Raw genomic sequence first — 8,440 nt, forward strand, 5'->3', positions numbered from 1 at the left:
GTAAAAGAATAACTTCTCATTTCTCCCTCCCCTAACCTCAGCAACCACCATTCTTCTTTTAGTCTGTATGAGTTTGACCACTCTTATGAAGTACCTCGTATAAGTGGAATCAACACATTTAGTCCTTTGGTGTCTGACTTATTTTACTTGGCATAATGTCTTCAAAGTCTATCCATTCTGTAGCATGGATCAGAACTTCATTTCTTGAAGAAAATAATTTCTATTGTATGTATATACCACATTTTATTTATGTATTTATCTACCAATGGGCATTTGAGTTGTTTCCAACTTTTGGCAATCTGCTGAGAACGTTACCATACTGCTTCTGCTGCTGCTGCTAGTTGCTTCAGTCGTGTCTGACTCTGTGCGACCCCATAGACGGCAGCCTACCAGGCTCCTCCATCCTTGGGATTCTCCAGGCAAGAGTACTGGAGTGGGGTGCCATTTCCTTCTCCAATGTCTGAAAGTGAAAAGTGAAAGTGAAGTTGCTCAGTTGTGTCTGACTCTTCGCAACTCCATGGACTGCAGCCTACCAGGATCCTCCATCCATGGGAGTTTCCAGGCAAGATTACTGGAGTGGGGTGCCATTGCCTTCTCCATCACCATACTAAACACACTCTATATTTTTAGAAGAATTAATATTTTCTTTAATAAAACATACTGAATTGAACAGATTTGGTAGGAATAAGTATAAATTATTCAAGAGGATTTTAGATAATATCTGTAACAAGCACCAGATTTAGTATCCAAGATTTTTAAAACTGCAAATTGAGTGTTTGAACAGCCCAAGTGATAGTAGCACTTAGACTATTGTAACATAACATTTTGGCTCCATCATGTACAAATTACATAAAAACATCAAATGCCAGAAACTGACTGGGGTTTTTGAATTCTCTTTATTCCTCTTAAAATTTATTTTTAAAGATTTTTTTCTAACTCTCTTTGTACGCTTTCATTCAGTAAGTTTCTTGCTCTTCTCAGGGCCTTACTTTAAAGCTTGGAGCATGAAGAAAGCACATGTGATTGCATTCAGTTCAGTTCAGTTCAGTTCAGTCGCTCAGTTGTGTCCGACTCTTTGCAACCCCATGAATCACAGCACGCCAGGCCTCCCTGTCCATCACCAAATCCCGGAGTTCACTCAAACTCATGTCCGTCAAGTCGGTGATGCCATCCAGCCATCTCATTCTCTGTCATCCCCTTCTCCTCCTGCCCCCAATCCTTCCCAGCATCAGAGTCTTTTCCAGTGAGTCAACTCGTCGCATGAGGTGGCCAAAGTATTGGAGTTTCAGCTTTAGCATCAGTCCTTTGTGATGTTTAAAGTAAGATTTTCATAAATGAGTGTTTGGTTCAGAACAAAATCTCTACTTTCTGATGAATAGAAATATATCTCTGAAGACTGATGTAGTTTTTGGTCAAGTTGTGATTTACTCAGTTCTTGGGGAACAGTTGAAAGTGACTGGTGGAGAAAGGGAAATTTCGGAGAGAATAGGGCATGGAAGTCAGAATGAAGCAATTCTCTTTCAGTGAAGAAAAGAACAAGAAAGCAAAATGTGTAAGGGATAACATTCTTTTGTGGAATCATTTGGTGCTTTTCAAGTAGCTTCCAGAATCATTACCACAACTTGTCCAGGTTGATAAAATTGAGATATGAAACAAAGGGAGAAGACCATGCCTTCATGACCTGTTTTCTTCTGTGATAATAGAGAAATATGTGTCAAAAAAGAATAAAGAATCTGTAGTGTAGTTATTTACTGAATCCTCCATTTACTCAAAATTGAAACAATGTGATCTAACATTAAAAATGGAATTAGTGGAGAAAGAGAATTCTGCTTTCCATTTCTGAGTTGAGCTTTCCAGATGCTCCTCTACACTTTCTCTAATCAGAAGCAGCTTTCGGAAACTTCTAGACTAAATGAAATGAAGCACAGAAGGTGTGCTCAGTTTTTCAAATATTTTCAATAGATCTCTGTGTCCTGCTAAGCTGGATGGAGGCTTGATTCTGGAATTAATATCTTAACTTGACGTCTTGATTTACGACCTCACCACCCAGGTAGCTCAGTGGTAAAGAATCTCCCTGCTACTGCAGGAGACGTGGGTTCTGTCTCTGGGTTAGGAAGATTCCCTAGAGGAGGAAATGGCAACCCACTCTGGTATTCTCGCCTGGAGAACCCAAAGACAGAGGAGCCTGGGGGGCTGCAGTCCAGGGGGTCGCAAAGAGTCAGACACGACTGAGCCACTGAACACTCACACAAGTTACATTACGTGACCTTGCATGGTAGGGAGATCATGTACTGTATGTTGATACTTTTGAGGTTGCACAACTGTTTTAGAGATGGTTAAATAGTTTTGCCACCTTGTGGCATCAAAATTAACCAAAAGGTTCTTGAGCTTTTGAGCAAGTTTTATGCTAACTCATTTTGGCCTCTTCTCAAAACTCTTTATTGAATTTTTCAGAACAAAACAAAATTTTAAATGTACTTTCAGGCATCTGGGGAATTGACTTTTTATACAATGTTTCTGCAGTTCTAGAATCAGCCAGGACACTTCCCTCTGGGTGATAAACATGTTAGTATGCTTTTACAGAGACGATAAATCAGGAACAATGGTAACAGTAAAAAAAAAAAAAAAAGCCATGTCCAGAAGTAACTTTAGATTGCAGTTTATGTAATGACATCACACCTCTTCTGTAACTAAAGCACAGAGTTCTCATTTACCTGCTAGTCTGATAAACACAACATTTTTTCAGGGTGAGATTTAATATAGGCACATAATATATGACATCTGCATTCAAAAGAGATGATGAAGAGAAGATGAAGAACTGATAAATGATATGATAATATATGCCATATAATAGGGAAGACAGAGGGTGGACAGATGACAGAACTGCATTTCTTTTTTAGACATAGGTCTGTGAATTTTGCTGCAAGTACATTTCCAGACAGTGGAGACAGATCAAAACTCAACTGGTGACAAGAGAGGTTACTGCTCAGGTTTTAGGGTCTTCCATTCCATGAATATTCATCACAGCAGTACCACCTAGAACACAATCATTTGCTGTGCATGGCATGGAGGTTAAAAAGTCCATACCTTTTTCTGCTTTGAGGCTTACTGTTTTGTGACTTAAAACATCTATGTGCCTGGATAAATGCTGCCTTTAATTAGGTTGAGATGAGGAACAACTTTTGACTTTTATAAGAACATTTTGTGACTTTAAAGATGGTTGTTCCCTTTTACTAAGTCAGTTTAAGCCTGAAATTAATTTAATCTTTAATTGTTAAATTGAACAACTGTTAAATCTCTTTCTAATCTGATATACTTATTTTTTTCTAAGGTATCTATATTGATATTTACACATTACAATACACATGCAGTTATTTTTTTAATCTCTTCTACAAAGCGTCCAAACTTGATCTAGAGACCAGATTTGACTTAGTCAATCAAAAACCCTAAGGTTAGGCGCCAGCTGAGCCTGGAGGAGCCCAGACCCTCCTGCTTTCTCTCCAGCTCACTCTTTCCTCTGGCGTCCGTCGATCCGGCTTTCATGTCTCCGGTGGACGCACCACCCCGAAACCTCCACACCCATGGCTGCTAGCCTGAGGAGGCCCTCTTTCACCGCCTGTTCTTCCCCTACCAACACGGATGACAAGGGCGTGCGCGGCACTTGCGAAGGTGCTTCTATATGCAAGAGGTTTGCAGTGAGCATTGGCTACTGGCAGGACCCTTACATCCAGCATTTGGTGAGACTCTCTAAAGAGAGGAAGGCGCCTGAAATTAACAGGGGATATTTTGCTCGAGTCCATGGCGTCAGTCAGCTTACAAAGGCATTTCTACTGAAGACAGAATGTAATTGTCAAATTCTAAATCTTGGGGCCGGGATGGATACCACCTTCTGGATATTAAAGGATGAAGATCTTCTACCAAGAAAATATTTTGAAATCGACTTTCCGATGATAGTCACGAGAAGGCTGCACAGCATCAAACTGAAACCTCTCCTATCAAAACCCATTTTAGACTTGCATTCAGAGGACACACTTCAGATGGATGGGCACATGTTGGATTCAACAAGGTACGCTGTCATTGGAGCAGATCTCTGAGATACAGCTGACCTGGAAGAGAAGCTAAAGAAATGTAACATGAGTACACAATGGCCAACCCTCCTGATCGCTGAATGTGTGCTGGTATACATGACTCCAGAGCAGTCTGCAAACCTCCTCAAGTGGGCTGCCAACAGTTTTGAGACTGCCATGTTCATAAACTACGAACAGTTAACATGGATGACCGGTTTGGGCAGATCATGATCGAGAACCTGCGGAGAGGACAGTGTGACCTGGCCGGAGTGGAGGTTTGCAAGTTGCTGGAGTCGCAGAGAGAATGGCTCCTGTCCAGCGGGTGGGAGTCGGCAACAGCCATTGACATGATGGAATTGTACAGCAAGTTGCCTCATGAAGTGATCAGAATAGAGTCCCTTGAATTCCCGGATGAAATGGAGCTTCTTGAACAGCTCATGCAGCATTACTGTCTTTGCTGGGCCACCAAAGGAGGAAGCGAACTAGGTTTGAAGGAAATAACTTATTGATCTGTTCAAGACTCGTGCTGAGCCAGAGCTGAAGCCAGCGACCTTTCCAGAGTTGAGTCTCCAAGTTTCCTGAGTGATGGGGAGGCCCTGGCTGCCATTCTCCCCCACTCTCCAAGAAGCCTCGTTTACTGGGGTGGTTGTACAAGTTCCTGTTCCTGTTGGCTAACAGTTTAAATAAATCTCCGTTGCCAGTTAAAAAAAAAAACCCTAAGGTTGTTTGATGTAGTTGTTATAAATAAAAGCTATATAAATTTGCTCCACGGAAACTATTTTGAAATTAGAACTCACAAATGTAAAGTGACAAGCTCTGTGTTGATTCGTGCATATCAATATATGATTTATAAATATGTATTTACAAAATATCTGTCATGTTATCAGCTTTCATGTTCATCTCAAAAGCAGTGACTACTACAATTCTAATTGCCATTTGTTTCCAAATATTCATAATCACATTGTGTTGCCAAATTGGTTATTATAGAATTGGCTGATTTCTGTAGTGATAATAAGACACAATCATAATTAAGGAGATTGTCCAATATAGGAATTTCTTCAGTACTTATAGAGAATTATTTGTAGTAATTAATTATAAATTATACTAAATAACTTGCATTGATTTTTTTGAAGTTAGAGTTGAGAAAATGTGATATTTCATTGAAAACAGAACAATTCTTCCTAAGTTTCCTGATTATTCTCTCTTCTCAGGGCCAAACCTTTCATTAGATCAGTTTTTAAAAACTGCAGTGACACACTGCTATATTCTAAATGGATAGCCAATCAGGACCTACTCTATAGTACAGGGAACTGTGTTCAATGTTATGTGGCAACCTGGATGAGAGTAAGGTTTGGGGGAGAATGGATGCATGTATATGTATGTCTAAGCCCCTTCGTTAGTCACTTGAAACTGTCACAACATTGTTAATCAGCTATACCCCAATACAAAATAAAAAGTTAAAAAAATTGTAGTGAAATATAATTAAATCTTGTTTTAAATCTTATGTGATGATGATAACTGTATCCTCTCCTCAATATGTTAACTTATTAAATAAATGTTAACTTATACCTGAAAGAGTGGACTTGTGAATGTTAAAATAATAAAGAAACTAAAATTCCTTAAAATAAAGATGTCCTTCAGTTCAGTTCAGTTCAGTCGCTCAGTCGTGTCCGACTCTCCGCGACCCCATGAATCACGGCACGCCAGGCCTCCCTGTCCATCACCAACTCCCGGAGTTCACTCAAACTCATGTCCACAGAGTCGATGATGCCATCCAACCATCTCATTCTCTGTTGTCCCCTTCTCCTCCCGCCCCCAACCTTTCCCTAAGTTAGGTATATTGCAGTTTCAGCTTTAGCATCAGTCCTTCCAATGAACACCCAGGATTGTTCTCCCTTAGAATGGACTGGTTGGATCTCCTTGCAGTCCAAGGGACTCTCAAGAGTCTTCTCCAACACCACAGTTCAAAAGCATCAATTCTTCGGTGATCAGCTTTCTTCATAGTCCAACTCTCACATCCATACATGACCACGGAAAAAACCACAGGGTTGGGGGTGGGAGGAGAAGGGGACAACAGAGAATGAGATGGCTGGATGGCATCACCAACTGTGTGGACATGAGTTTGAGTGAACTCCGGGAGTTGGTGATGGACAGGGAGGCCTGGCGTGCTGTGATTCATGGGGTCGCGGAGAGTCGGACACGACTGAGCGACTGAACTGAACTGAACTGACGTTAGGTATATAGTAAGCCCCATGACAGCAGGAACTGTTTATCCCGTTCGCTTTTAGATTCTCACTGCCTAGTACAAGATCTGACACTTAATAGGGAAATAATAAGTACTAGTTCAATGAAATAAAATATAATAGATAATTTTATCAAAATTCTCGTTTCATTTGCTTCCCATTGCTAAATACGTCCATAGTTTCGTTCATAATTTCTTCTTTTCTGAATTCCTTTTTGTTATTTCTTTATGTGGCTAACACTTATCCTTCACAAGTTTACATGATTTGGATTGCTTTATCCAAAGTTTCCTGGCTCCCCATGGATGAGCAAAGCATTCCCAAGGCTTAGTACTTTATTTTATACGGTTTGCCTGATTCTTTAAGATCAAGATTTGGTTCCTAATCTTTGGATATCTAGCATTTAGCACAATGTCTAGCACATAAAAGGAACTAAAAAAAAAAAAAATTCCTTGAATTTGAATATCTTTAAAGACCAAAGAACAACTGTATCTTTTTGAGACAGAGTTTTCATTGTTTGTGTTCAATTACTTTTCACCGATATAACTTTATTCTCACATTAAAATGTTTCAGTGTTCCCACCAATGGGAATGAATAGAACAGCAAACTCTACTACTTAAAGATATTTTACCTGTTTGCTTACATGTGCCCATGTGACTACAATTACATAAAACATATTAGATAAGACTGTCTTTTTCCATATTTGAAAGGGAACTTTGCTATTTTTTCCAATTTGAAGGGATACACAAATCATCAAATTATTCACACAATTTATGTTAATTGCAAATGGTGTGAGAAGAATGGCTTTTGAATAAAAATTAGAATGACTGTGAATGTTAGCTTGGTAGAAACTTGCAGTCTTAAAAACATGACCAACTGACTATCAGTACTCCCAAAGAAAGAAGGAAGTGAGAGAAACCAGAAAGAATTAATGTGATAGGCACTTTACTCTCATCATATCTGACCCCATATCAAACCGAACTGAACTTTCTCCTTTAAGCAAAACGGAATCTTTATCTTGACACAATTTATGAACAAAAGATAGAAAATAATTTGCTTGTATTTTAAGATGAGGAGGTTTTATAAAACAGCTGTGTATTACTTAATCAAGTTTTTTTTTAATTTTGATTCTCATGAAGACAGAACAAATTATGATCTATAACAGATAATGGCTAAATCATAGAAATCCATCTAGGCTATGGATCAGTGACCAGCCTGTGTGTTAGCTGTCACCTTTATTTACAGCTAACATGGCCCCAAATCGTACAATTTTGGAGACAGCTAATTTTATGCTTTGATTCTTCTCCTCTTTTGGCATTATGGAAAAAAGATAAAAATTCCCAACCACAAGTATTCCTAAAACATCACCTGCCTTGAACACTTCTGGAAAGATACTACATACTGGAAACATTGTATTTAAATTGAGTTTTGGTAAACTGAATCACTGTTTCTGTGCATTAGAGATTCATTTTTTAAATAATAGGGTACCTCCATTTTGAAAGTGATTTTACATCCCCTTCTCTTGAAACTTGCTCTAAAACCACAAGGAAAACAGTATACAGAAATGAGGGGCATTTGTAACTCAAGCTGATTTGAAGAGTGATAACTGATTTATCAGAATCAGGGAACATCTGAGACCAGCTAGGATTCTTGGCCTTCCCAAATTAATAGAAACTGACTAGACACCAGAGAAGAAGTGAAGGCAAGGCTTCACTGGGACCCCTGCTTCAGCAGAGGGGAGCAAGAACAAACAACATTTTCCCTTGGTTTGATGGCTGAGGCAAGCTTGTTCCTTACGTGGGGTGAGATTGGGGATGTGTCCAGGGTTTGAGCCAAAGAGGTGGCTTACAGGCTAATACCCTGATGCTGGTGTTAAGTGCTCAGTAAAATGCTTTTGCTCCTGGAACCCTGGTTTTGCTCCAGGGTCTTCAGAAGTGGCAGCTGGGTTTTTGGTCTTTTTGCATCTTTTGTCCATAATTTGCCCCATCTGTGCATGCATGGAGTTATTTTTAGTCCCTTTAAGTTTGTGATTGCAGTCATGAAATTAAAAGACACTTACTCCTTGGAAGGAAAGTTGTGACCAACCTAGACAGCATATTAAAAAGCAGAGATATAACTTTGTCAACAAAGGTT

At 39.4% G+C, this 8,440-nt stretch overlaps 1 pseudogene; it reads left to right on the top strand.

Moving 5' to 3' along the window:
* Positions 1-3,492: 3,492 nt before the first annotated feature.
* On the top strand, positions 3,493-4,762 carry LOC129561799 (leucine carboxyl methyltransferase 1 pseudogene; annotated as a pseudogene).
* The last annotated feature ends 3,678 nt before the right edge of the window (positions 4,763-8,440 follow it).

This window comes from Moschus berezovskii, chromosome 5 (assembly GCF_049115385.1).
Source record: "Moschus berezovskii isolate FMDL1 chromosome 5, NW_MosBer_1.0, whole genome shotgun sequence".
NCBI classification, from domain to species: domain Eukaryota; kingdom Metazoa; phylum Chordata; class Mammalia; order Artiodactyla; family Moschidae; genus Moschus; species Moschus berezovskii.